At 34.6% G+C, this 27047-nt stretch overlaps 1 long non-coding RNA gene across 9 annotated transcripts; it reads right to left on the bottom strand.

Moving 5' to 3' along the window:
• On the bottom strand, positions 1593-8243 carry LOC109225269. 9 transcript variants are annotated; one of them, XR_002067882.1, is made up of 11 exons: positions 8179-8243; positions 8010-8063; positions 7249-7286; positions 6518-6577; positions 6124-6312; positions 5827-6017; positions 5520-5632; positions 3732-4136; positions 3434-3581; positions 1917-2107; positions 1593-1757 (listed from the first exon to the last, which is right to left on the bottom strand). It is a non-coding gene; the product is annotated as an uncharacterized LOC109225269 (long non-coding RNA). The 9 variants fall into 9 exon arrangements; XR_002067885.1 differs by having other exon boundaries at positions 6131-6312; XR_002067883.1 differs by having other exon boundaries at positions 3434-3601; positions 5827-6312.

The raw sequence follows: 27047 nt of genomic DNA, 5'->3' as shown, positions 1-27047 counted from the left end.
TTGGTTTTTGGGGTTACGGGGGGGGGGGGCATATATTGCTCATGATCAAATTAATATTTACAAATTGTAAATTTCAGTATTTACAAATATTGAAATAACAATTATGCCCAAATGGTTACTTTCAAATATAAAAATGGAATTAAGAAAGTCCTATGTTATAATAGCATAAGATTTATAATTTATCAAGACGAGGTACTACTCAAACACAAATAATTCATCATAAGTTGAGAATTTTGTATAAAATATTCATACTATTTGATAGGAATGCCTTAAAACATATGAAGAATTATCCTAAAATGATGTAGTACATAGGGATATCGTTTGGATTGTCACGCCCACTTGTGCTTTTAAATAAGTGGAAGTGGGCCTCCAAAATGAACAAGGCTTTTCCAACTTTTGGTGGAAGAGAAACCGCGTCGACTCGCTCACTCCTGTAATTTATTTTAAGAAAAAAGTTTAGGGAAATTACCAGCTATGTCTATTTATAAGTAGCTCATTATAAAAATTGGCCAATTGATAAAATATTACTAATATTAGCCAAATTAGCCAATTAACTATTTGTAGCAAAAAATATCAAATTTTTACTTTGTTTTAAGCGGGTGTTATTAGAATAGATTGAGCACAACTTAAGGAGCTTGAATCTGAGTTTTGGGATGATTTGGTGAAGTTTTGAGGTGGTTTGAATTGAAAACTCGAAGTAAAAGCTGAACATGAAAAAAAATGATATGTGTATGTATCATTTGTGTATCAATTGTGTATCACATGTATATCCATGTATACCTGTGTGTGTGATACATGCGTGATACATGCGTGATACATGTGTCACAGAAGACTTTTTTAAACTCGATTTAATTACGAATTTTGATACAAAACCAGTCCAAATCACCTCCAATCTTCCTCAAATTTTGTATATTGACTTTTCTATATATTTTCAATGAATTTCAACTATACCCATTGAAAAAGTTCCTTTTTTTGTTTAGGTTTTCGAAACATTGTATAGATTTTTGTATTTCATCACCTTATTTGCTACCCCGTCCATGAAATTTCCTTTCCGTCTTGTATCTGATATTGCTAATCACGCTTAAAAATATGGAAGGTGATTTTTGCATGTGATTCTTTGAGAGAAAGAATCCTATTATTTGATTTTTCAATTTTTGTTGGCTAGTTTTGGTAAGTCTATGACTAATGACTAGAGGTTGGTAAGATTTATTTGGGACATTTGTGTAAGTTTCCCACTCGCAGTCCGCCCACTCCAAATATGTACCAGCCACACGAAAGTGGGAGAGCATCGTGTGGCAGAGCCATCCTCGTCCAATTGTGAAAAGTTACACTTTATAATATATTTGAATTTATTTGACTTCTTTGTATAGGTAATTCTTTATATTTTGAATCCTTCTAGTAAAATTGTTTTACACTACTACTACTTTATATACTAGGTATTGATGGCCCATGCCAGCACAGGCTCAATATTGTGAGAGTTGGAATGATTATTTTCTATTTTTTTTTTTCTTTGACATACATTACAATTTTCTATACATGTGCCGAGAGGAAATATGATACTCTCTCATCTTGTGCAAAAGGACATTGGTAAATTGTCCATAATCATTCTATATTTAGCCATATGATCAAAAATATAGAGAAAATATCTGCAAATACATCATAACCACATCTCAGTTCATGTCTGAATTCGTCTCGTCAGTCTAATAGCTAACCTTGCCACTCCAAAAACCACAACGTGAGGATAAGTTCTGGAGCACCTATAAAATGCTAGTAAATACGAATCAATCAAAAGAAAAAAAAATCTAGAAGAGTGCCAAAAATAAATCTAGCAGTATTCTTTGTTTTTCACATTGGAAGAAAAATATTGTGAAGGGGAGTTGCAGTACTTCCAGAATATAATGGAGTAAGATAAGCACCTGATTCTTAATGGTTGGTCTATTGTATGTAGCCTTATCCTGGTAGGATAAGAGGATGCAAAATAGAACATTCAGTATTCGCATGGGTGAATTCAGCAATCACGACAGAGATGAAGTTAGCATCTGTTATTTCATTTGACAGGTCTCACCAACATCTGCGTAAGCCAAGAAGTCTGCACCAGGAGGGGACTCTAGCAAAGATCATTAAGAACGATCAAGATAATTTTCCTTTCAAATTACAATCCATGAGATCTGCTAAATTTAATTTTAACGACATTCTTGCCTCCTACAAGGGTCAATGCTCAATAGGATTCACGCAATATATGAGTTATTAAGCTAGATCAGAGTGTTAGCCAACAGCTGTCAAACAGACTCTTCCAAGATAAATTCACAATGCTTTTTTTTCATTTATTTCCTCCCCCTGCCACTCCCTCCCTCCCTCCCGTCATTGAAAAGTGTAAAGCTAGATGTGTGCTCAACTCTGCACAATTTGGATGCATATGCATCACATTGTACATCCTTTAAGCCAATTAGAAACCCAAATGGATACCGCCATTCTTGCCAAACATTCATGATAACTTATTAATTTGTCGAATTCTTTTTTTTCCTCGTCACGGCTACTGCGATATTAATTTACCAAATTTTCGTTCTTTGATTTGTTTTGCTGTTATTTTTCCACTATAAAAGCATATGCACAAAATTTCTTCAAATCCCTTTAGTATATCCTCCAACTAACAGCTTGTTTGGATGATTGTTACCTATCGTATCGTATTGTTACTTTAAATACAATATTTGTTTTGATTGTTACTTAAATTTTATTGTATCGTATCGTTAAATCCGTCGTTACGTAACGATGAAATGTGCCACTTTATGTAACGACCGATTTAGCGTGGTCGCATCGTTTCCTTATGTTTTTCTCAATCTCACCCTTCATTATTATTAAATAATTTTATTTTATCATTATCTTACCTTTTTATATACCGTATCATAGTTTTTCTTTATAATATTGCAAGTTTATTCATCATATCACAGGTGCGTGATACCATGAAACGACGCCAAAACGACACAATCCATCCAAACATTGTATTCATCAAACGATACAGTACAATACAATACAATACAGTATGAAACGATACGTAACAACCATCCAAACAAGCTGTTAGTATAACTCACCTTAAGAGCTTCACAAAATAATAATATTACTGTTAAGTGTTAAAAAAATAGCTTTTATTTTTGGCCTCTTTGGTACGTAAATGCACCTTAATTAACTTAGTCACTACGATTTTGAACTTATTAATCTCTAACTAACCTTTACTGCTTATTGTTTCTTTTAGTTTACAGGTAATATTGAGTCATCTATGATGTTCTTAGCCCCAATGTAAGTCAACTCTTCCTTTTTCTTTTAAAGAATTTTCTGGATAAAAATATCATTAAAAAGAAATTAAGTTGCTCCCTTATTTTTCTCTCTTTTTCCAATCCAACTTTTCACAAAATATACAGAAGGTTTCAAAGCATACCTTGTGCTTAAAGGAGGAGCAAAGACAACAATGTTGACGGTATCGCAAATCCATCCAACTAATTCTACTCTTTTGGAGCCTTGTGCAAATAGATACGAAAATAACATCACCATTCTTCGGGCTTCCACATCCAAGAGTATCAGCCACACTGTTGTGACATGTAAATGGCTTCAGGAAGATGAATAAAAAGAAAAAACGATACTGTCAATGGAAAAGTAGTTAAATATTAGACATGCTTCTGATCTGTTTATAGTATTTGCTAAACATCATTTGCACTGTCAATGTATATAAGTTAAACCTTTTCCAGAATATATAGAGCACGGCGCGGGAGAGCCAAGTGTATCTTGGATTCCAAAGGCATTATGGTGATGATGAGGATGTCATTTCTGTTGAATTGCATGGAAAAAAGCTTGTAAACTCAGCTTAAGATCCATCGGGCTCTCCAAAGCATTACTATCACCATGTGATTCCTCTAAGTGATACTCTGTGTCATTGTCCAAATATCCCTCATGGCCTCACCACTTTTTCCTGGACGCATGCCGCCAACTTCAGAATTCGCTGTTATCCTATCAAAGTGAGGAGAAAGTTCCTCACTTCCATTGACTGATCCTCCCCTCTGACCTTGTTATCTTCGCTCACTTGACAATGACAACAATTTACCTCAGCTAGAAATATAATTTCAGCACCGCAACTAAGTGATTGCCTACAATAACAGTAAGTGGCTCCAATAAATTGAAAAATAAAACTTTTTGCCCAATACCCTCAAGTTTCAAATTCATATCAACATTGTGTATATCAGCCTATCAGGGTGAAGCGAGAATCATAATTCTATTGAGATGGAAAAGATGCAAATGGCATGTTTGTGCACTGGTATATACTACTCATATTAATTATAAAATTATAATTTATAACTCGGGTACCTGCAATCAGCTTAAAATTTTGAAGTAATGCTAATAGTAGTAGCGATAGTACTTATAAGATTGAAACTTTGCAAATACTATCAGGGTCAAAATACTGTATAAAAATGTATGAACACAACTTATAGAGTCACCACTTTATTGGCAGTTGGGTATAACATTTAGGTTGGTTAATCATGCACTATTTAATACAAACAAAATACAGAACATAGCTTTTATATTAACCAACAAATGCAATATTTCAAATAGACCGGATAAAAAATATCTTTTCACTTAAAAAGGAAAGAACCTACCAGCAAGTTTTATCTGTTGTGCTACTATCTTATGTTAACCGTCACCTCTCACATATATTATGCAAAAACATGATGGCTTACTGCAGCGCCCAATACGACCACAATGAGCCCTAGATAAAGATGTATTCGTGCAGAATCAAATTTTGAGACCAAAAGACACTAGCAATTCTTTTTAAAAGATAGCATTTCTTCCAATTATGTCCTCTTGAACCAAGGACAAATCTGAAGAGTTGGAAAAATCTGGAAACTTGGGAAAAAATAGAGGTCCTTCTTGTAGGATGAGTAATTTCTTCTTCAACTGAGACCAAGATAAAAATTCTAGGCGTCTAATTTAAAAGGTTAACATTAGAAAAATCCCATAAATTTAGGAGAAATAATGATACTTCTAGCAGAATGGCCCTATCTTCTTCAATTGAGGCTCAAATAATATTTCTGACATCTATAATGAAAGAAATTCTTAAATTGACAGATTGTAGGAACACAAAATTTCTTTAGTAGTTTAGAGAGCCTTGTTTTGTGTTCCACATAAATTAATACGGGAGGAAATATTTTCGAATTTCTCTCTCAGTTAAACCTCTCTTAGTAATTAAAGTATAGCGAACCCCAGTTAACATGCTAGGCAATTAAATAAAATTGGGAAGATAAAATCATAGTCAGTAATTTATAGCATATGAGAACACTCTTTGTGGGAGTCACCTAACTACTTATTATACATCGAAGAAAAATATTTTTTGTGATTAATAAGAAAATGCAAGACAAACCTAAACATAACAATTAAAAGTCATCTATTTCGTCGACTCAACTGAACTTCCAAAAAAAATCATAGATAAGGCTACTACAAAATTTCAAAATAATCAAGTAAACTCAAATATTTACCATTTGAAAGAAAAGGCATGAACCTTAGTCTTCGGAAGATAAGAGAGAAAAATTCGAAGGATTATCGCTATCTTTCTCAGATCAATGGACAAAGCATTCACATGGAAGTTAACCTGACAAAAGTTAAATAAAGAGTTCATGCTTAACCTTAGAAATTTCAAATTGAGGCGAAATTTTCAGGATCACTCAATTGAGGAAAGTAAGAGGTAACTGGAGATGTATAGTGGAGACGAAGAAGTACCAGTGAAGTTATGGAGAAGAATGCAAAAATAAACTGAAGTTCCATATAAAGCAATTGCATACTAACCTTACAAACAAAAGAAAATCTCCATGTTCCACTGGTTTGAAGTTTAGGTTCATGGATGAAATAGGTATTTAACTGTAGAAATTTACTCATACGTCAAACAACTTGGCTGCATTGAAGTTCTCCTTTGCTGCGTAACTATATTTGTTCTAAATGATAATTCAGTGATCCCAATAATGTAGGAGTCTGCAATCCTACGGAAAAAAATATTCGTAGAGGCATTAAAAAAATAATCACATACATATAATAATTACACCAAAGAATATGAAGAGAACTGAAAAATCATATGCATAACTCAACTGACAACCAGATGTCATCCACTCGATTCAGCTTTGTTTGCTCGTGCTCGTGTTAAGAGAGCCTCTATTTTATCATCTTGCATCATTCTATATAATTCGTGTCGCCTAGCCTTTTCGTGGAATGTACTTTTTCGAAGTTTTGATCATTTTTCAGATTTCTATCCGATATTTCAGCAATACTTTTTCATTCCTGAACATGAAATTTTAATAACATGTTTAACGTTATTGAGTATATTTTAATATTGATTAATGTGCATACATCAACATATATTATAGTCACTAACATGCATACACATATCATAAAACTAAAGAACAAAGGTAAAAAATACAACATACATAAACATTCAACAACATAGAATATTAAGGAGATCAAGGAGTAGAAGAGCATTACATACCACACTATGAAATGCTTCACAAACACACGGATACACAAGTATCACACTGGAATGCAGAAACTGCAACAATAATAAAAATAAAACACAATAAAATAACAAAGTTTTAGGCAACTCCAACCAAAAGACTGAGAAAGATAAAAAATTAAACCAATTTAAGCGATTGTGGCAGGCCTTGCATACAACGACTAATAACTGCTAGCTTGGTCCTAGATATCGCTACCACGCTGGAAGAGATCTAATTTCTGTTTCTTTAGCATTTTGAAGACAAAATTCTTCTCTTTTTTTTTAAAAAAGAATTCAAATCGTGAGCAAGAAGCCTAAAGCAGATGAAATTACTAACATGATATGCTTCTTTACAGTTAGTTATTCAAATAACACTCTCCAATTTATAGCAAAATAACCATAAAATCGCAAAATCAGAAAGTATAAAAGTTCTTCTACTTAATTAGGCTTAACACCTAGATCAATACCATTATCAAGCCGAGACCGAGAAGCATTTAGGCTTCACAAAAGAGAAATCAAGAATGAATATTTTATTGCATGTGGCTGAAGCTTATGGGAAAAGGGGGAAAAAAGGAGAGATAGAGAGATATAAGAAACAGTAATTTGGGGGTGAAGATGAAGGATTTCTACATCCATTAAATAGCAAAACTAAGAAGGATGGAGAGAACTCAAAAAAAGCTGACCCCAAAAAAAAAATTCAAGAAAAAGAAGAAGATATGTGCGCATACCTATAGCTTGAAGTTCCAATGCAATATGCAAGCTGAAACTGTAAGCATTCACAAACAAACAAAGGACTGAACAACAGAAAAGTTACAGAGAGTAAATAGCAGAGAGAAAATAGGCATAAATGGCGTTGCAATCATACGAGAAGATGAAATGTAGAGCACTTTAGAGAAAGGTGGAAAAGAAAAGCAAGATGGTGCGGTGGCTATCATACCAGATATTTACGTAGTTATGCGATGTGATATTTTTTGAACTTCTGAAAATAGAAGCACCATTCATGTCTTCTAAATCTTAAGAGAAGACGACGAATGGGATATAACAACCCAAGTCTCTATTTCATTTAAGATATGAGATGAACCTTACCTGAAAGGCTGAAACCTCCTCAAAATCTGTGATAAACATTTTTGTCATGTTTGAGTCTTCTCAGTGAAGTCCCGAAGTCTATTCAACAAAAACTAACTACAAATCCATATCCAGTTCTAATAATATATTGAAAATCTCCAACAGGAGAGAGCACAAGACTGGGATAGCCGGATTGGAAAGCTCACTTTGAGAAGGTTATAAGGTCTGGTCTTTCTTCAGCATTAAATTAAACAATTATTCTTAATTAATATGAGAAATTCAAAACCATATACTAAACACGAAAGAAACAAAAACACCCCAATCAAAACTTTTTGCCATAAAACATAGAGGTAAGCTGAAGTGTTTATTGGATAGGGTTTATGATCCTCCCTTTAAGTACAAGGGCTTAAGAATAGTATTTTACCTTAGTTGAGATCTTCAGTACTGAAGTTGTCCCCGATAATTACATCTTGGATTGCTGAAATCAAAAAACAGATGAAGATAGATGTGTGCAAAGCAAACGCAAAGGGAAAACCCGCAAAGAAGAACGAAGAACATGGAAAGAATAGAGAGGAAGTAGCAAGAAACAATACAGCAATGTTTAAGTCGGAGCAAAAGACGTGGAACCAAAGAAAATAGAAAAGACGTGGCTTTTCAGCTTCGAAATAGAAAGTATCAATCTCAAATTACACATATCTTAACTGAAAATCACAAACACGTGTTTCGTTATTAAGTGATTAAGTGCAAGAACTGATGCTTAAAGGACACGTTTTATTAGATTCTGTTAAAGGTCCAAAATGCCCTTAAACAAAAATTAAAAGACAAGTAAGCAGCCATGTCGAAAACCAGCATATATATATATATATAGACTCCTACTTTATGATCATAACATAAGTAGTCCCTCAAGCTTTTAAGAAAGTTTACATAAAAGAAATTAGCGTATACGCGCACAGAATTTTTATACTATCATATATGCTGACTGGTTATGATAAGACAGATTTAAAATTTGAAGCTTATGGGATTTTAGGACGGTTTTAAGGTAATATACAGTAATAATTAAGTTTGCAATCAAATATTTATGAATATTTAATAAATTTCTTAATACATATATAATACCTAAATAAAAGCTACTGAGTTATCTTAATCCACATATTATATCGTGAATCCGCCCTGATGACAACCTAATTACATTATTTTAAAGTTGTTTGATTGAATTTACTAGTATAACAAATTACTTTACTAAATATTAATTGTAGGTCGTCTAAGAAGAAGACTTGAGCTAAGAATCCTGTCCCTAGAGGGGCCAACCACACAAACTGACGTTATTTGGGGCATTCCCATACGATATTTACTTACGTGGTCGTTATTGAAGTTATACCCTCGTTATATAAAAATTTACAAAATTAAATCATCCAAATTTAAAGTAGTTCAATCTCTTTGATGCAATTTGAGAAATCAAATCTTAAGTTCTTCTATCTTTCAAATGCAATTTCATAAATTTCAAATCTTAAGTAGTTCATCAATCTCTTCAATGTAGCTTCAAAAATCAAATCTTAAGTTCTTCTATCTTTTAAATGCAACTTCAAAAAATTAAATCTTAAATAGTTCAATCTCTTCAACGCAACTTTAGGAATCAAATTTTAAATTTTCTATCTTTCAAATACAACTTCAGAAAATCCAAATCTTAATTAAGTAGTTCAACATCTTCAATGCAACGTTCACATTTCAAATCTTGAGTTCTGAAACAGAAATTTTTTCTTCGAATTTCAACAATCTAACACACGATGCAATGCCCAAACTTACTCCAAATGAACTCAAATTTAAAACATAACTTTCAAATATCATAAAGAACAAACAATCATCAAATTGTCAAAATAACAACAGCTGAAACTGCCCGAGAATCTTCTCTCCGGTGGATATCTTTCACCATTGTTTCCATTTGTTCCATACGTTTAGTCGATGTTTCCATAAACGACTGAAGCTGAAGCTCTAAGTTTGTAGCTCACTCTTCCATCAGTAGTTTCACGCGGCGGATCCACCATTGGTTCAATGCCCTGATACCAAAAGTATCACTTGAGCTACTAATGTTGGATTTAGGGAGAAAAGAAACAAAGAAAAATTAAAGGAAGAAAAAACAAGCATTTTTCTTAATGATCGATAGATTCTTTCACGTTACAAAAAGAGGATAAATACTGGATATTTGTTATAAAATAACGACAGTAAAGTAAATAAATCGAATACAAGTATAGAGAGAGATTGATATTGTTCAATTTCAAACTGGTGTAGATAATGAACTGAAATCTCTTCTATTTATGGAAGAAAGGAAGCTGTTGTGTAAGCTGCTACTGCAAGTTGCTGTGTAAGCTGCTACTGCAAGCTGCTGTGTAAGCTGCTACTATACCAGATATGGATATCTTCTACCGATAGTAATGTTTATCCATAACGGAGTACTGAAAGGATAAGCTCATTGTACCAGATATAGATAATTTTCTACTGGGGGTAATGTTTATCCATCATAACGGAGTACTGAAAGGATAAACTCATTATATACCAGGTATAGATAATCTTCTACTGGGGGTAATATTTATCCATAACGGAGTATCGTAAGTATAAACTTATTATACCCGGTATGGATAATCTTCTACCGAGGGTAATATTTATCCATAACCTGGCACCGAAGTGATAAGCTTCTTCAGGAGGCTTATTTCTGATAGAGTACTAAATAGATAAACATATTTACAGCGGAGTCCCATATGGATAAGCTTCTTCAGGAAGCTTATTTACAATGGAGTACTAAATGAACATCCATAATATAATATATTTATAACACTCATTAAGAGATAATGTGCCTCATTAAAACCTTACTAGGAAAAACCACGTGGGAAAAAATCCTAGTGAAGGAAAATCCTAGGTGCCTCATTAAAAACCTTATAAGGAAAACCCTGTGGGAAAAAACCTTAGTAAGGAAAAAAGAGTGCATCGCGTATTTTACTCCCCCTGATGAAAACCTTGTTTCAAATATTTGAGTCTCCGCATTCTAATCTTGTATCTGCATAACCAATACGATCTGCACCACCTTTGTTAGCATTAGCAAGATACATAAATGCATAACAATTGTACTGAGATAGAGTATTTCAGGACCAAGGAGTTCCTCATCCTCTTCTGGAGGTCGGAACAAGTCCTTGTTCACTTCAAGTGATCGAACACCCATTAGTGTACTTAATGGGTGAGCTTTGTCCGTGTAAAAGCGTTTAAAGATCCTTTCTGTATAGGCAAATTGATGGATAAAGATCTCGTCTGCTAAATATTCAATTTGCAGACCAAAGACAAAAATTTTATTTTTCCAAGATCTTTCATCTCAAATTTTTCTCAAGATATTCAATTGCCTTTTTGGAGCTCTTCTGGAGTTCCAACAAGATTTATGTCACCAACATAAACAGCAAGTGTAACAAATTCTGATGACATTTTCTTTATAAAAATACATGGACAAATAACATCATTTATGTAACTTTTTTTATGTAACTTTTCACTGAGGCGATTATATCACACGCGCCCAGATTGCTTTAAACCGTACAAATATCTTTATAATTTGATCGAGTACATTTCTCAAGACTTTGAATTATATGGTTCAGGCATTTTAAATCCTTCAAGGATCTTCATATAGATTTAATCAAATAAGTCATATAGGTTATGGCTTGTATCTAAATGGTATGACATCTTCAAGTGTCTGGACTGCTGGTCCGATCCTCACAATCTTTTACAATATTGTGCACTATATTGTATCAAATATATCATCGACGATCATTTCATATCGGTTTGCAAGTGACATACCTTGTTGAGATCTCATTACTTTCTTTATTTTCAAGTACCTGAGCTTCTTCTGGAGTTTCATGAAATGTTATGTCATGGGCTCTTCTAGAGCTCATTTCCTCCTCATTATGATCATTTTGATCATTTGCTCCTATCCTTTTCAAGGATTGTTACCTTTGGAACCAATCGATTTACTACGCTTCATGCGTGTAGTAAACTTTATCCTTCAGGGACTTTAATTTTAGTAGGAGCATTTGCAGCTAAAATATGATATTTAATTTTGGATCAGCAAATGCTTCTGGCATTCGACTTGAATTATCTTCTAAGTGAGGATCATTAATGATAATTCGATTCATATAGCATATTTTTCAGATGTTTATTCCATCCCCCAAATGTTAAGAAAACTAACATATATCCCCAATCATCTTTGGGAAACATATCTTTGTGTATTATGGTAGAGAAATTAATCATATATCACGCGGCAAAAGATAGTAAAAATATTTGGTTTCTGATCCTAAACCAATTGTGAGGGGAGGACTTATCATATATTGTTGGTCTGATGCATACAAGTGTTGTTACATGCAATTTAGAAAATCTTAGACCATTACTTGAAGCTTTGTTCTCATAAGCAATGGTTTAGCCATTAATAAGAGGTATTCAGTGCTAAACCAGCTTGGATATAAACCAACATTATATAGACGAACTGTCTTGATTTTATAATCTGAAAATTATGCTCTTAATCGAGAAAAAAAATTCCAAATGCCAAACTGCAGGTTGACAATAATTACACATGTAACCATCTCATATATGCATCTATAAGTGGTTCACATGATAGGTGAATGGGCCCATATTCACCTTTTATATATTTCAGAATCAGGGGTCTTAATCCCAACTTTAGCTGGTATAATCAATTTATTATGAGAACAAGCATCACAAGAGAATTCTTGAAGAATCTTCTAGTTCTTCAGTTTATGCTTATCTGAATTCTCAAATAGCTCATTTAAAAATGGCAAATGAAAACTTCAAGTTTATCATGGCACGTGCTATCTCTTAGTAAACTTCTAGTTTACTATGGCATAAATTTTTGCATTAGTAAACTTCTGATTTACTGTGGCTACTTTTGTATCAGCGAATTTCTAATTTACTGTAGCTACTTTAGCCTCCGTAAAACTTCTGATTTACTGTGACTGCTTTTGCTTTAGTAAACTTCTGATTTACTGTGATACATGATATAGTACAAATTAAAGAATAAGGCGGGTAACTTCTCACATATATAATATTTTACCCCCTATGATCGTGGAAATATGAAGATTTTTAATCTTCCAATCATTTGTAGTTTCAATATGATAGCCATTTGTATTGGTAAACTTCAGGTTTACTACAACATATGTTTTGACCATAATCATATAATATGAATGATATATTTGTATATAAGCTCTTCGAGAACCTTCGTTTATTATCCACTATCAGACACTACTGGTGTCATGTGTCTTTTAGACAAACAGTTAGCTCTTAAGGAGTTTTTGATAAATTTTGTACTACAAATATTGCTCAGACACTTCTAGTGTCATGAGAGAAAATCATAATCAAATGAACAATATAAAGCCAATTCTAAATTTATAAATGACCAAAATTAAGAATTTTAATATTTCTACCACTAAATTTGTGACAAATATCTCCTTCAAGGAGAAATATCGTTAACATCTCAATATTTTGTATCAATGCGGCAACCACATTGTCATTGCATCCTTTAAGGAAAGATACACGAGTTGTTATTTTCTACGGGGAACTCAATAACTAACCATAATATATTAATGTGGTTGTAGTAGAAAACATTCTACAAGAATGTTTTTGCCTTAGAATGATACTTAATAAAATTATCCAAGATGTTTTATGTACAACAGGTACGTGTGGCAATGATCTTTATGCCACAAAAATGATATTTATATCCTTTGTTATTCTACCTCTTCAGGAGGTGAGTTGTGGTATTTCTTCATTCACTCCAGGAAATGAAAATGTGCTTCAAAAATAACTTTAAATAGCTCATTATTTTGTTTAAGCACAAAAAGACACAGTTTCATAATATTTTCCTGCTTCAGGAGAAAATTTCAATTGTTTTACTACTTCAGGAGCAAATTTAAAATACGAAATATTGAGTATATATTTTCTCAATCATATTACCTCTTCTGGAGGTGAATCGTAATATATGTACATTAAGAGCGCGTTCATATTTACGACTTTATTAATATTGTCACATTCACTTCAGGGAATGGATTAATATTATCAAAAGTTCTCATCCTTCAGGAAATCGAACATAATTATCTGAACGTGCATTAATCACACCAAATAGTGATGCTTCTTTTAAAATATTTACTACTTCAGGAGCAAATCGAGTCGTGCATTTAATATAGAGAATATCTATGTAGCATATCTTCAACTGCAACCATAGAAAACCTAAATTATCACTTATGGTGGTCATAGGCATATACCACTTCTGGTGGTTAACAAAATTTAGTTACAATCAGATATACAAAATATAACACTTCTGGTGGTTGTATATTTCTTGCAAACTCCGCTGGAGTTTAAGTGGATCTAACAACGTTATCCACTTTGTAATCCTTTATTAAGATAATTAAGATGAAAACAAATACCCAAATAGATATTATATACATAGCATATAACCGAGCTAAGCGATGATAATTAAAGTTTACTTGGTACATAGCCTCTTCCATCTTCAAACACACAGCTTCAAATTTGTGGTATATGTTTCCAACCCATGATACCCTTTTCATATCCATCGCATAACCCTTTAACAACTTTCCGTGGATTCAACGAAGTGAGTACTTATTCCTTGGTTATGAATTGTGTAACATCTGCCAGAAACGATACTCACCTCAAGGAGCGTCGACTGAAATAGAAATTAAATTTAAAGTAAATGCTCAAAATAGCAGAGTTTCGTGCTGATAACGTGTTATAAAATAACGACAGTAAAGTAAATAAATCGAAGACAAGTATAGAGAGAGATTGATATTATTCAATTTCAAACTGGTGTACATAATGAACTGAAATCTCTTCTATTTATAGAAGAAAGGAAGATGTTATGTAAGCTGCTACTACAAACTGTTGTGTAAGCTGCTACTATACCAGATATGGATAATCTTCTACTGAGAGTAATGTTTATCCATAATGGAGTACTGAAAGGATAAGCTCATTTTACCAGGTATAGATAATCTTCTACTGGGGTAAATGTTTATCCATAACGGAGTACTGAAAAGATAAGCTCATTATACCATGTATAGATAATCTTCTACTGGGGGGTAATATTTATCCATAACGGAGTATCGAAAGTATAAACTTATTATACCCGATATGGATAATCTTTTACCGAGGGTAATATTTATCCATAACGGGTACCGAAGTGATAAGCTTCTTCAGGAGGCTTATTTTCAATAGAGTACTAAATAGATAAACATATTTACAGCGGAGTCCCATATGGATAAGCTTCTTCAGGAAGCTTATTTATAACAGAGTACTAAATGAACATCCATAATATAATATATTTATAACAGTATTCAGGTAGCTATAACTGTCCCTCTAACCGACTAGTACTATAATTGGACACTTGTCCCTCATTGAGGCCTATAGCCGTTAGGGAATAAAGCCAACAAGGCTACGAGACTAACATAATATTGGACCAATTACTACAATTGTAATTGGGCCTTACAACTCAGACTAAGACTCGGCCCAATCCATTCCAGCTGATTCAAGGCCACGATTACAATCGTGACATTTATAGCTCGTTTGGCCAAGCTGCAAAAATTAGTTTATTTTGAGAAGTGCTTTTTTTTTAAAATTGTTTTTCTCAAAAGTACTTTTGGTGAGAAGCAGTTTGTGTTTGGCTAATTAGTTTGAAAAACACTTCGGAGCAGCAATTAGTGTTTGGCCAAGCTTTAAAAAACTGCTTCTAAGTGTATTTTTCTCAAAAGTGCTTTTGGAGAGAATCTACTTTTTTCTGCTTCTCCAAAACTGCTTCTGCTTCTCCTCAAAAGCACTTTTTTTCCTTCCAAAAGCTTGGCCAAACATCTCAATTTTTGGCCAAAAGTGCTTTTGGCAAAAAAAAAGCACTTTTGGCCAAAAAGAAGCTTGGCCAAACAAGCTACTACTCAAAATAAAAGTTGTTTATCTATAACAAACAACAAAATTCAAGACCAGCATTTCTTTTCAGGTCTTTGCGTACTAGGCCAGTAGGAAAATTATCCCTAATGGCTTAATTAGTGTTTTATACCGACTCAGACGATGGCTGAGGGTTACGTTTTAGATCGTTCAAATGAGTCAAATAAAATGGGACATTTGTATCTATACCTGCTTTTTGGGTCACCTTTTAACGTATACCCGTTTTGTAAAAAAATTGCAAGCGTACCCACTTTTCGCGTAACTTCAGACATACGGGCCTGAAGTAGCAAAAATTTATGTCTGAAGATTGAACTTCAGAATGTTTTGCCTGAAGTGTAGCAAAACTTCAGATGTTTTTGCCTGAATTTTGACCTGACTTGCAAAGGCAATCACGCAAACTTCAGTTCCTAAGCAAGGTCAAACTTCAGTTCAATTGTGTAAGTCTGAAGTTTGAACTTCAGAATTTTTTGCCTGAAGTGTAGCCTTATCAAAGCAAAACTTCATATATTTTTGCCTGAAGTTTGGCCTGACTTGCAAAGGCAATCACGCAAACTTCAGTTAATAAGCAAGGGCAAACTTCAGTTCAATTATGTACTTCAGATATTTTTCTATGAACTTCAGTCATTTTGATATAAACTTTAGATATTTTGACATACACCTCACACATTTGGTTATGAACTCCAGATATTTGGCTAAGATTGTCAAACATATGGGGTATATACTTCAGATACTAAAGTATAAACTTCAGACAATTGAGTCTGAAGTTAGGCGTTGCTATTGGCGAACGCGTAGGTCAGGAGGAAGAAGAGGAGGCGTCTGAAGTTGTTAAAATTAGGGTATAGATTAAATAATTTTAAAAATATGGGTATAGGTTAAATGTGGATGACCAAATAGGATGCCCCGTGCAATTTTTACAATAAAATATTGAGCGATTAATTTTGATCCCTACTTATCTAGTAAGTTTTTGGCCTAATTACTAAATTAATGTCTGGGTGGCATTGGCATAAATGAAAGGGGATTTTTTCATTTCTATAAACTATTGGAAATTTTATTACCCTAAATATTCATGTTTAGTAAATTACTCTACCTATATATGTTTTGTTTATAAAATATATACATTCCACTTTAAAAGGCTTTAGTACCTTCAACAATCGTAAACTTAGTTTCATGATAAATCCTCACATTTCAGTAAACTTATTTGTTCATGAACTGATTGCTAAATAACTGTAAGTATTACATATATTCCACATATGCTAGCGGCATGATAATATCGTAAATGTAAGATCATAAAAAAATAAACTTAACAATAACCTAAATAACTATTTCTTCAAGTGTTGATTAATTTCCTTTGTTTTTTCTTCTTGTCTGCGACGAAAGATATATTTTTTGGTTAGAATTCTGTAATTTCAATTTCACCTTCCGTCATGATGCCTTCTAGCAACTTGGATCAAGCTTCTGTAAATTTCAATTTCAATAGTTATCTACAACTTGGATCAAGCTTCTGTAAATTTCAATTTCAATACTTATCTATAACTTGGATTAAAATATATACAATCCACCTTAAAAATAAATTTCATACAACTAATTATATATTATACAATTTATCTACAACTTTCACACATTATTTTTACCCAGTTAAATACAATTATAATAACATACAACTTAAATACAAATTTTATATAATATGTCTTTTGTATATTTTGTATCTGGTTTATACATAGTAAAAATAAATTTCATACAACTAATTATATATTATACAACTTATCTACAACTTATTTACAATTTTAATTTATTATTTCTACTCAGTTATTTACAACTACAATATCATAGAACTTAAATATAATTTTTATTCAATGTTGTTCAACTTTCATACAACAGTTAAATAAAAAAAAATATATAAACAATATAATATAATTTTTCTACAATTTTTCTACAATTTTTCTACAATGTCATGTCTTCTTCTTCTTCTTCTTCTTCTTCTTCGAGTTTCAATATGAAATTCAGCCAAAACCAAGTTCTAATCTTCACCAAAACCCTCAAAATTGAGATATAAACTCCAAACCATATTCCCAATTATTTGCAACAACACCCAATCCAAAAAAAAAATGATTTTTGAAAACCCAAATTCGAATTCAAAGCTTCAAAGCTTTTTAATGGCTGTCAATGGTGGAATTGCTGCTCTCTTTTCCTTTGCTTTATATTACTGAAATTAGGGATTGAGAGATAGAGAGAGACGTAAAGAGAATTCTCAATTCTTTGCAACAACATCCAATTCAAACAAACAATGCTCTTTGAAAACCCAAATTCGAATTCAAAGCTTCAAAGCTTTTTAATGGTTGTCAATGGTGGAATTGTTGCTCTCTTGTGCAAGATACGTGGGGGGGGGGGGGGGGGTAGGATGTGGAGAGAGAAACGTGGGGGAGTGGAAGATATGTTAGAGTAATTTTAGGACACTAATTATTATCATTAATTCCCTTAAAATGTACATAAATGGTAATTGGGTATATAAAATGTAATTATAGTAAAACTTGAGTAGGGAGGGTAATATAGTTTCATATAGTGTATAAGAATGTAAAAATTCCAAATGAAAAAGATCAAGTTTTCTTGTGTCATTGGCCCAATCGTAGCAACAAAAACGTAAAAATAGCACTGCTGGCCAGTTTTCGGACTGCTCATTCAAAAATAGCTAGCGTTTGCAAGGTCATTAAAAAATAGCCACTATTTTGTTGCAACACGAAAAGTTCCATCATAATATACTGGAGATCTGTGCACATGTGTATGAACTTCCAGTATATTATGCTGGAACTCCAATACGCGAAAAGTTCCAGTATAATATGCTGGACCGTTATATTATACTGGAACTCTAGTATATTATACTGGAGTATTTTTTCGGATTTGAACAGTGTTTTCGTTAGATTTATCTTTACATAAAATGTGGCTAAATTTTGATTACTTTTGAAACTGTGGCTATATTTGAATGACCACTTATAAATCTGGCTATTTTTTAATTTCTCCCAACAAAAACGTCTTGAATTTTGGCCCAATCATACCAGAAGAATTTTTAGAATAATGAGGGAAAAAAAAGGGAAATTACCAGCTATGTCCATTTATAAGTAGCTCATTACAAAAATTGTCCAATTGACAAAATATTACTAATATTAGCCAAATTAGCCAATTAGCTATTTGTAGCAAAAAAATATCAAAATTTTGCTTTGTTTTGAGTGGGTATTATTAGAATAGATTGGGCACAACTTAAGGAGCTTGAATCTCAATTTTGGGATGATTTGGTGAAGTTTTGAGGTGGTTTGAATTAAAAATTCGAAGTAAAAGCTGAACATGAAAAAAAATAATATGGGTATCACACTGTGTATCATTTGTGTATCACATATGTATCATATTTGTATTAATTGTGTATCACATGTATACTTGTGTGTGAGATACATGCGTGATACATGTTTGATACATGTGTCGCAGAAGACTTTTTTGAACTCGATTTAATTATGAATTTTGATACAAAACCAGCCCAAATCATCTCCAATCTTCCTTAATTTGTATATTGACTTATTTATATATTTTCAATGAATTTCAACTATACCTATTAAAAAGTTCCTTTTTTGTTTAGATTTTTGAAATATTGTATAGAGTTTTGTATTTCATCACCTTATTTGCTACCCCGTCCATGAAATTTCCTTTCCGTCTTGTATCTAATGTTGCTAATCACGCTAAAAAATATGAAAGGTAATTTTTGCATGTGATTCTTTGAGAGAAAGAACCCTATTATTTGGTTTTTAATTTTTTTGGCTAGTTTTTAAGTCTATAACTAATGGCTAGAAGTTGGTAAGTTGAGATTTATTTGGGATATTTATGTAAGTTTCCCAAAAAAAATTGACCTCAGCATTTTCTTACAAGTTACAATGGAAAGCATCTACTAGCCAAAAGACGCATGTGTCTTTATGGGTAACTTCTTCCAAGGAAGACATATTACTATAATTTTTCGTACTATGCTCATTTTCCCCTGATTTTCTTTGGACACCTTTTGAAACAAAGAAATGTTACTAACAATTTTCTGTAAAAGATAGACTTAAAACCAAGGTGACAGGGTTTTTAAATAAAGAATTGCAAAAACGAATATCATAATTACGTAAAGGCACAATGGCCTAAATGACATCTATATTTGTACCACTTTGTCATGCCGATCCCCCTACTTCACTTTTTTGCATCCAGACACTTTAACTTGTTCAAAATCTATATTTTAAACCTCTCTGACCATTGATCAAGCACACATGACAAAATAATGGTTGAGCTGGACAAAGTGGGTGTAATTCACACAGATAATGAGCGTGAATATGATCATTTTAAACCAGAAATAATTAAAATAAGAAGAAAAAATCATTTAAATAAGAATGAAAAATAAATAAGTAAAAAAAACAAAAAAACAAAAGAGATATGTCTCTTTCTGTTCTTCCCTTTTTGTTCCCCCCTGTATGCTTCTTCTTCTTCTTCCACACTGCCCACTCCACCCCCACCCCCTCTCCAAACCCAACTCCCCTTCCCCTTTTGGTTTTGAACATACCCCCCCCCCCCCCCACCCTCCCCAAATCCAGATAACGGATCCTTCCTATTTTTCCTTCTATCAACATAGATCACCATAACATTAGCAGATTCTCATATATTTACATCTTAAAAAGCAAAAAAACAAACTCAATCAATATTCAAGTCAATCTTCAACAAAGATCCATGTTAAAGATTCAATTTAATTCTCTTCTGGTTCATCAAAATTTGGATCATTTACACGAATAGCCACTTTCTTGGCCTGACCAATTTCATCATTTGAGTATAAAATACCTAAATGACTATTCATCGATGGAATAGTGAGACAGAGAAGGGAGATGAGAATGGAGAAGGGATGAGATGGACAAGGAAGAAGCATATGTGAATTTGAGGGAAGAGAGATGAGTTGGAGGCATTGATTTTCTTTTTCTTTTTCTTTAAGGAATAGTATATAATAAGTGTTTTTAGCAGATAAAATATAAAAAATGATGTGGAATATGATGTGTCATCCACGTCAAGCAAGTGAGATACACACACAGTCAGAGGGGTTTAAAATTTAGATTTTTAACAAGTTAAAATGTCTGGATGAAAAAAAGTGAAATAGGAGGACCGGCATGACAAAGTGGCAAAAATATAGGTATCATTTAGGCCATTCTGCCTTGAGTAAATACTAAACGATCTTAATATAGACTATAGCAGAAAGAGTTAGGACTATTTGCAACTTAGCAGCAGTTTGAGGGATGCCACATTGAAATTAATTTTAAAAAAAAAAACCATTTTGACCTTTCCACGTGTAGCGAGTTTAATGATTGGGAGGTTACAATTCAAATCGCGACGTGCAATAAGCCTGAAGCTTTCAATGCTAAAAACTTTATAAATTGAACCCATAAGATTTAAATTCTGGATTTGCCTTTAGTGCTAGATCAGTGAAGACCTTTAATCTTGAAGATGACAAGATTAGAGCAATTAAATCAAATATTAGCAAATATGTGGTGACTAAAGAGGTTTTTGTAGATTTTGCAGATTCTTATTATCAAAATCAGTTGAAATGGACGTTTCCTTTAATTTGTGCTAATAAGTATTGATTGAGACTGCACCTATGAACCAAAGTGGCCTTACTTTATTTATTAGCCATTTGTTTTTTAGATTGTCTGTATCTTTCACTTGCCACCATATAGGAATGGCCATCTATTCATGTTGCTTTGCTTATTGGAGGTTAACTTTTAGTATTGGTTCAGCTTTCTGAATTTGTGGAAGTTATTATACTCTTATTATCTCATGAATAAAAGTCAATATAGTAAAAGAAAAAAAGGACAGGAGAAAGAAAAAGGAGCGGAGGCATATATGGGACAGCTCTTCCCAAGTACCACCAATCATGCATATAAAGGACGAATTTTTTTTGGAGTTCACAATAAGTTAAGAAAGCTAAAAGAAGACATAAAAGGCAAAAAAAATAAAAAAATCACAATTATTATATTCATATTGTTGAAGAAATATTTAAAATAAATAAATTGTGCTCTCTATAATATTTTAAACTTTTAATGTAGGGTGGAAAGCATATGTAAAGCATACTAAGGTATGTTGTAAGCTGGAAATCTGAATATAAGCTGAAAGCAAATAAGAGTCTGAACTAGCAACTGATATGGAACTGAACCGAAATTTAAGCTGAAACTGAACTACTATCTGAACACAGAGGCGAACGCAAGATTTTTAATAAGCGGTGTCAAAATTTGAAAAAAATGAATGAATGAGTAATCACTATAATGAAAAGCGGCTTCATTTTTTATATTTATACCCAATATTTTCATTTTGGATACTATTTATATACATATTTAATAAAAATTCCGACAAAGCAGTGTCACGTGAAAAATTCCGACGAAGCGGTGTCACGTGACACTGCTTGCCACATGCTATATCTGCCCCTGTCTGAACTGATACCTGTCTGGCGTTATGGGCTATATCCCCCAATCAGGTAACTGTATTTCTGAGCTGGCCTCATGTATTGATAAGAATCGAGGCCTACACATAAGGAATTGTATTGTAAACATAATTACGTAAATAAAAATATTCTCTCTTACCGCTTAAACTTTTATTGCAGTTCAACATACAATTCAAACATATATAATCTCTATTGAAATATAGTAATATCAAGTATAAACCAGGGGATAATATATGTTCCATTATCTACTTCGACAATGATAGTGTAAGAAGATTAGGAATGAAAGCCATACACTCTGATGAGTTCAAACAAAAGAGGCTATAAAGCAGTAGTATTAATTTATGCAAGCTCAGTGACGTCCCTTTAACTAAAAACCTGTACCAGTGATGTTTCTGCTTTATGTCAATGGTATTTATTTTGTACGGGCAACAAATGGCAAAACTATGTGAAAGTTGTTCAAAGTGCAATTCCATATACTATTAGGGGTTGTTTGGTATATATATAGAGAGAGGGGGAGGGATTTTTCACCCGGTGGCCGGCATCTGCTTTGGGCCCGTCTAATCTGGATTCATGGTGCGAAGTCTCATTTCAGGGGAAAAGCGCTCCCTAAAAGGTGACTCTATTCCTAGAGCTCGGACCTGAGACATTTGATTAAGAATGAATATACTTACCATTCAACCACAATTGTTGATGGTTTTCTCACTACTAGAAAAACATTAATTTGTGACTGAAATTTCCGACTGAAAATGAAGTAGTCACTAATGGGACTACTTTTGCGACTGCTATAGTCGGATACAAAGCCGAATTTTTATTACATTTTAAAAAAAAGAAATTAGACTATTATTCCGACAAAAGCAGTGTGAAAATAGCGGGCCAATTTCCCGCCTTTACTTTTGCAACAGATTCGGTCGGACAATAAAAAGTCAAAAATATTAGTTGACCAACAAAGCGACGGCGTCGGTCACTAAATTAAAATTAAAATGGTAAAAGAATATTTAAGTGGGTTTGCGACCACGGTAGTCAGAAATCTAAATTTAATATTTCAGGCCAAAATCCTATTTCCCCAATTTGTGCGCGCCCTATTTCCCTAATTCCCCTCCTCTCTCTCTCATTCGATATCTTCCGCTCCATCTCAGCGGCTGACAGAGGCAAACGGGCGGACGAGGCAAAGGCTGGCAGAGGCAAACCCAGAAAAAGCAAAGCTTCCACCATACAGGTGTGATCTCTATGTTCATCTCTATGTTTATATGTTTTCCATTTTCCCTAAATATACCGCTAGAATCATAATAAAATGACAGCAAAGAAAACAGCCGAAATTTGTCAAAAATATTTGCAATTTTCCGTCTGAATTCCGACAAATGTCGTCGCAAAATGCAATGGCTATTTTCCAGAATTATAACATTCTGCGACCGCAGTAGTGAAAAAACTAAATAAATAAATAATATTAAAATGGTTTTGCGACCACAGTAGTAGAAAATATAAATAAATAAATAAATAGTAATAAATTAGAATTGCGGCCGCATCAGTGAGAAAGTTTAAACAAAATTATAATACTTTTTAATATTTGCGACCAATATGGTGGGAAATATTATTTAAAAGTATAATTATTTTTAAGTTTTGCGACTGAAGTAGTGGGAAATTTAATATAAAATTAAAATTTAATTTAAATACTTTGCGATCGCGTCAGTCGGACAGTTGACAACATTAGTTACTCGTTTCCTATTTTCTCTTTCTGACCGACGTAGTCGCAATTTACGGACCGACTCAGTCGCAAAATATTTCAGACCAGCTATTTTGCGACCGCCTTATTTCGGTCTGAATGTGATTGGAAATTAGCATTTTCTGACCGCATTTCGACCGTATTCGCAGTCAGAAAACAGCTAATTTCTAGTAGTGCGCGATCTATATATATATGTACATAAATATCCCTAGTAATATTATGTTCTTCTTTGCCTCTCGAAGATTGATATATAGACCTATAGAATGGTTATATAATTGTTATTGTATACGAGTCAGAGAGCATTGTACAAGCAGAAAATAAAATTTAAGAAATAGAGAAAACCAGAAAAAAGAGAAGATCAAAAATTGAAATAGAAACAATTAATATATGTTGGCTTGATTTGATTTACGGATTTAATAAACTGATCAACAAAGTTTTGGTGGTTTTTTAGGAAAAATATTAGTCAAATCTGAATTAGCTGGTTTTTGCAACAGCTTGTCAATAGTGGAAGACGTGAAATTTACAAGAAGAAATGTCTAGCTTTCCTCTTCGATAGCAATTCCAAACCTGAGTGTATGGGTCAGAATCCGACCCCACGATAATTAACGAGGCTAATCCCGTTTTAAGTTAATTCATGATTAATTAGTGGCACGACCACTCAAAATTGACGACGTTCAACCCGCCTCTGGCTCGGTCAACAAGGCCCTGGCCTATCCGCCACTATAGAGGCGAGATCTCAACGTGGTCACGACCACTTATTGCCAGCTCACGAAGCCCACAGCTACAAATACCAAGAGAGGGGACCCTAGAAAACGGGGCTGCTTCTTCACTACTATAGACAGGAGAGAGAAGGGAAAAATATACCCATCTTATGGGAAGAGAAAAACACCATTGTAAGGCTCTGAACCTCTTCATAGAGAGGCAGACCAAACAAATATTATCAATAAAGGCTTTTAATGTTTCTCCCCCTAATTCTGAGTACTTATTTTCGTTTCTTCCATTTGGTCCAATGGATTATTACGATTTGCTATGATTTTCCCGTGATTATTTGTATTGTTTTGCACTCATAAGATATGTGATAACTTTTGAGCAAACAATTTGGCGCCGTCTGTGGGATTTCATAGCAAAATCGCGTAGTTCTTCCATGGACCAAAAGGAAAGAAACGCCGGATGGGAGGAACAACCCAGCAAAAACAAGCCAACGCGGCATATCAGGCCGATGGAACTCGAAGATCTCGAATCGAGGTCCGGTTCCTCTGTCCCTCATCTATCTAATGGTGCAAACAAGAAGAAGCAGAACTCGAAGATCTCGAATCGAGGTCCGTTTCCTCTGTCCCTCATCTATCTAATGGTGCAAACAAGAAGAAGCAGCCCCCCTTCTTTTGGGGAGAATCTTCGTAAGAGGTCCCCCACATCCCTGATAAGGTCTCCAGCCGGAAACCAGCACGGAGAAATCTCGAATCGAGAAGCGCTTCGAGACAGCCTACATACACCGGTTGGGAAGATAACGATTAAGCTGCTCAAGATCTCGAATCAAATCCGAGCTTCAGCTCCCAAAAACCCACGAACCAAAAAAATTTCAACAACAGCTGAACCGGGATTCAGGCTATGCGCCTTCGCCATTATATCAAGGCTATGCGCCTTCGTCAAAGAGTTCAATTACGGTTGAACCAAGACAGGCTATGAGCCTTCAACAGAAAGTTCAACTACGGTTGAACCGAGACAGGCTACGCGCCTTCACCAGAAAGTTCAACTACGGTTGAACCGGGACTCAGGCTATGCGCCTTCGCCATTATATCAAGGCTATGCGCCTTCGTCAAAGAGTTCAACTACGGTTGAACCAAGACAGGCTATGAGCCTTCAACAAAGAGTTCAACTACAGTTAAACCAAGACAGGCTATGAGCCTTCAACAGAAAGTTCAACTACGGTTGAACCGAGACAGGCTACGCGCCTTCACCAGAAAGTTCAACTACGGTTGAACCGGGACTCAGGCCATGAGCCTTCGCCGTCAAAATCGACTAAGTTCAACAACAGTTGAACCGGGACTCAGGCCATGAGCCTTCGCCGTCAAAATCAACTAAGTTCAACAACAGTTGAACCGGGACTCAGGCTATGCGCCTTCGCCATTATATCAAGGCTATGCGCCTTCGTCAAAAAGTTCAACTACGGTTGAACCAAGACAGGCTACGCGCATTCACCAGAAAGTTCAACTACGGTTGAACCGGGACTCAGGCTATGCGCCTTCGCCATTATATCAAGGCTATGCGCCTTCGTCAAAAAGTTCAACTACGGTTGAACCAAGACAGGCTACGCGCCTTCACCAGAAAGTTCAACTACGGTTGAACCGGGACTCAGGCCATGAGCCTTCGCCGTCAAAATCGACCAAGTTCAACTACGGTTGAACCAAGACAGGCTACGCGCCTTCACCAGAAAGTTCAACTACGGTTGAACCGGGACTCAGGCTACGCGCCTTCACCAGAAAGTTCAACTAAGGTTGAACCGGGACTCAGGCCATGAGCCTTCGCCGTCAAAATCAACTAAGTTCAACAACAGTTGAACCGGGACTCAGGCTATGCGCCTTCGCCATTATATCAAGGCTATACGCCTTCGCCAAAAGTTCAACTACGGTTGAACCAAGACGGGCTACGCGCCTTCACCAACAAGTTCAACCACAGTTGAACCAAAACAGGCTACGAGCCTTCGCCACCAAATTTAACAAAGTCCAACAACAGTCGAACTGGGACTCCGGCTGCGTACCTCCGCCAATAAATCCAGCCACGGTCGAACCTAGACTCAAGCTATGCGCCTTCGCTATTGAATCCAACGAGCTCGACCTCGCTCGAACTACAAGAATGGACGCCTTCGTCCTCAACTTTAGCAAGTCCAACCATAGTCGAACCGAGACTCAGACCAAACGCTTTCATCTGTGAAAGCAAAGCCCGACCTCCAACAAATCAAAGTGCAGAATAGGCACCCTCGCCATTTCAAGTAAGTTCCCCCAACTCGAATTAAGATTTGGGCCACGTAAAGTTCGGCCCCGGTCAAACTACGAGGCCGCATTTTTTACTATCACGATCGGTAGTTCGACCGCGCCCGAACTGGGACTAAGGCTAAGCGCCGCTATCGCCAAATAACGGCCAAGGCTCGCCCGCACCGAGCTGAAAAAGCAAGGCCATCAACTATATTATGGCTAGGGCCATGGCCGCCAACGGTCGACCTAGATTCGACTACGGTAAGTAAACGACCCGACGACGGTCGAAGTTGCCTC

Source organism: Nicotiana attenuata, chromosome 1, assembly GCF_001879085.1.
Source record: "Nicotiana attenuata strain UT chromosome 1, NIATTr2, whole genome shotgun sequence".
NCBI classification, from domain to species: domain Eukaryota; kingdom Viridiplantae; phylum Streptophyta; class Magnoliopsida; order Solanales; family Solanaceae; genus Nicotiana; species Nicotiana attenuata.
Note: the sequence above shows the minus strand (reverse complement) of the source record. Positions and strands in the feature narration are given on the sequence as shown.